Genomic DNA, 3,743 nt, shown 5'->3' with positions numbered 1-3,743 from the left:
AGAAAGTTCCAAGAAGAAAACATGAATTTGTTGCACATTGGCAACTATTTACATAGCATTTAAATTGTATTAGGTATTATATGTAACCTAGATATGATTTAAAGTATGTAGGAGGATGTGCATAGGTTATATGCAGACTACTCCATTTTATTTAAGAAACTTGCGCATACAAGGATCTTGGTGTCCCCGGGGATGGAGGAGGGCCTGGAACCAATCCTCCATGGATACCAAGGGACAACTGTATACACTTTTCCATACATATATTATACTTAGGTTTGAAATAAAAATCATATCATGGAAACAAGCTCAAGTTTCTCATCAAATTTTTAGATTTTATTGAGATGTTTTATACAAATTCAACATTTCATATCTCCCTAACACTTTGCCTTTTACTTACAATTACATAATATAAAGAAAAATAATGGATTTTTTTCACTGCATCCCATTTAGACATCTCCTAATCTCCATCAGTTTATCCTTGCACACTGCCCAATTCTGATCATTTATCATGTGTGGATGTAAAAAAAGTTGGGAAGCACTGCTACAGGAGACATCTGCCCAGGACCTCTTCTTCTATAATATAGAGTCTCATTGTCCTTTGGGGAACTACCTCCCTTTGGGTGAATCAAGGTAGCTGAGACCTGATAATTGCTTAGCTTTTTAAAAAATCCTATTATACCTCACATTCTTCCAATAAATTTCTCATTTTATTTAAGTTAGCAATATTTAGTCTCTATTCTCTGGACAGTACGTACTGATACATAACTCCAGTGCTAGCACACTGTGATCTATACATAGTTGATGATGAACAAATAAAACACAAAATGTTTATAAAATGATATTGGACAACTGATTTTTGTCAAAGCACAAAGGCAACACAGTGGAAAAAGAATAGCCTTTTCAACAAATATTGCTGGAACAATTGGTTATCCATATGTAACAAATACGAACCAAAATGCCTCATACCATAAATAAAAGTTAACTCAAAATGCATCATAGACCTAAACATACAGCCTAAACTGTAAAACTTCTAGAAGAAAACATAGGAAATGGCCTTTTTGAGTTAGGTTAGGCAAAGATTTCTTAGAAATGACACTAAAAGCATAATTCATAAAAGAATAAATTGGACTTTACTAAAATTTAAAACTTCTGCTCTTAAAAATACACTATTAAGAAAATGAAAAGACAAGCCACATACTGGGAGAAGATCTTTGCAAAGCATGTATCTGACAAAGAACTTGTACCCAGAATATATAAAGAACTCTGAAAATTTACAAAAAAAAAAAACCCAATTTTTAAAAAATGTAACAAAGATCTGAGCAGCCACTTCACCAAAAAAGATATGCAGATGGCAAATAAGCACATAAAAATATGCTCAACATCATTAGTCATTAGGAAAATATAAATTGAAACCACAAGATAACATTATACATCTATTAGAATGGCTCAAATTACAAACGACTGACTACACCAAGTGTCCATGAGGACATTTTATAAACATTTTATTTTACGGAGGAAATGGAACTCAAATACACTCCTGATGGGAATGTATTGTAAAATGGTACAACCACTCTGGGAAAATATTTAGCAGTTTCTTAAAAAGTTAAACATACATCTACCTATGATTCAACCATTCCACTTCTAGATTTTTATCCAAGAGAAAAAGGAAATATATGTCCATACAAAGACTTATACACAAATGTTCATGGCAACACTAATGGTAATAGCCCCAAACTAGACACAACCCAAATGTCCATCAACAGATGACAAACTGCAGTGCATCCATATAATGCAATATACTCATCAATAAAAAGGAATGAACTACTGGTACACAAAACATGGATGAACGTCAAGATAATGACACTAAGTAAAAGAAACCAGACCAGAAAAAATGTAATACATACTGTCTGATTCTATTTATGTAAAACTTTAGAAAAGACAAATGAATCTATAATGACAAAAAGTAAAATAGTGGCTGCTTAGGTGTGGGAGGCATGGAGAGACAAGAGAAAGAAATTACAAAGACGCATGAGGAAACTTGAGGATGATGGTGAATACAGTGATGTTTTCAAGGGGGTATACATATATAAAAACTTATCAATTTATACTCTTTAAATATGCTCCATATATTATGTCAATTATATCTCAAGCTAAAAAAACCTTCAGCTCAGCCATCAGATTTTGAAAGGAGCAGAAAGGATAAAGAACGGATATCTTGGTTAAAGTTCTCAGTGAATTTTGTGAATTATCCAAGTATGCCAGGAATTCATGCTTCCTCTGCCTAGCTGAGCTTCAGCACAGTTTAAGGAGCCATCTCCCTGATATTCTCCAGAAATGGTGACAACGGTAATTATTGGGTCTGTTTTCTGTTAGAAAATGACCCAATCAGTATAAAATGAATTCTGTGTCTTGTGAGAGATTGTCAATTAAACATATAATCCACACTTACGAACATTTGTAAAGGGCTTTCTCCTTGCAAGATAATTTTAATACTGAGAGTGAACGTTTTGTATGTGAATTCCAATACAGACACACTCATTATTTAATGCATCAGCACCTCAGTTTTCTCACCTGTGAAATGCCATAAGAAATAAGAAAAGCCAGGAAGCTAAAAAGAGCAGATTTTGCCAGATTTATTAATTCTTCCTTTTTGGGCAGAGCCTCTTTTTTCCCTCTCTGCTCTGAGAGGTGTCCATTTCTTCCCAACTCCACCGGCAGTAATTATCTTGAGTGAGTCAAGCTTCTCTCCCAGAAGTTTCATCCCTCTATCACTAGACTCCTCAAGAGAGGTCCAAGAGGAAGGTCCCTGCCATTGTCCTGGCTGGCCATTAAATTAGTCAAGAAGGTGTCCAAGACTCTGCTGTGCCTGGGTACCACACTGATGTCTTGGGTTGGCCTTGAGCTCTGTGCATTGTGTATTCTGGAGGTTGAGCTTCACTTTCCAGACAATCATTTTTTGTTGCACAGCAGGATGGGGAGTATCTCAACAGTATCCCCATTTCTAATTGCAAGTGGAGATAGTTTTCCAGGATGGCCTGTGTTCTCCGGGCTTTGACTCTTTAAGGGAGAATACAAGAACTAGGACCCACAGAACAGGAAAAGTGGTTGTGTCCACAGACTAGCATTAAGAGGCTCTAACTTCAATTTCCAGCTGCCAAAATGTGTGGGACTTTATCACCTCCAAAACTCAATTTTTTTCATCTCTATAATGGGGCCAAAGCCATCTAATTTCTTTAATTGTTATTAACGTCCATTATAAATTACAGCAGACTGGCCAATTATTAACTTGAACACTAAAACTAGCATTTAACACACTAACTCAACTTTTTATTAAATATATACTTAAATCAAATGCTTGAATAATTATAACTTACGGAGAAAACAAAGCTTTCCTCTTCTGAGTTAAGAATTTGAAAAGACGAGACGTAGAAGCAAACCAAAATCAAGTCAAGTCCTAAAACGATACAAGCCTCAAGAAGCCAAGCAGGTTTGCCAACAAAGTTCCGCCTCCGTGCAAACTCTGCCCACTTCCGGCTTCCCCATCCACTTTCTAACACTGGAACACCGCCCCTCTCTGCGAGGTCCCGCCCCATGCACCTGATCCTGGTTCCCATTGGGCAAATACGAAAGCTGTATATACACCCAGCACACGCACTTTCGGCAGGGGCGTCTTCGCGCCTGCGCAGCAGCACCGTCAGGCTGCTGGGCACTGGGACTGGGCACTGGGGACTGGGGACTGGGGG

Source organism: Lipotes vexillifer, unplaced genomic scaffold, assembly GCF_000442215.2.
Source record: "Lipotes vexillifer unplaced genomic scaffold, Lipotes_vexillifer_v1.1 scaffold190, whole genome shotgun sequence".
Lineage (NCBI taxonomy): Eukaryota > Metazoa > Chordata > Mammalia > Artiodactyla > Lipotidae > Lipotes > Lipotes vexillifer.
This window is presented reverse-complemented; position numbering follows the sequence as displayed.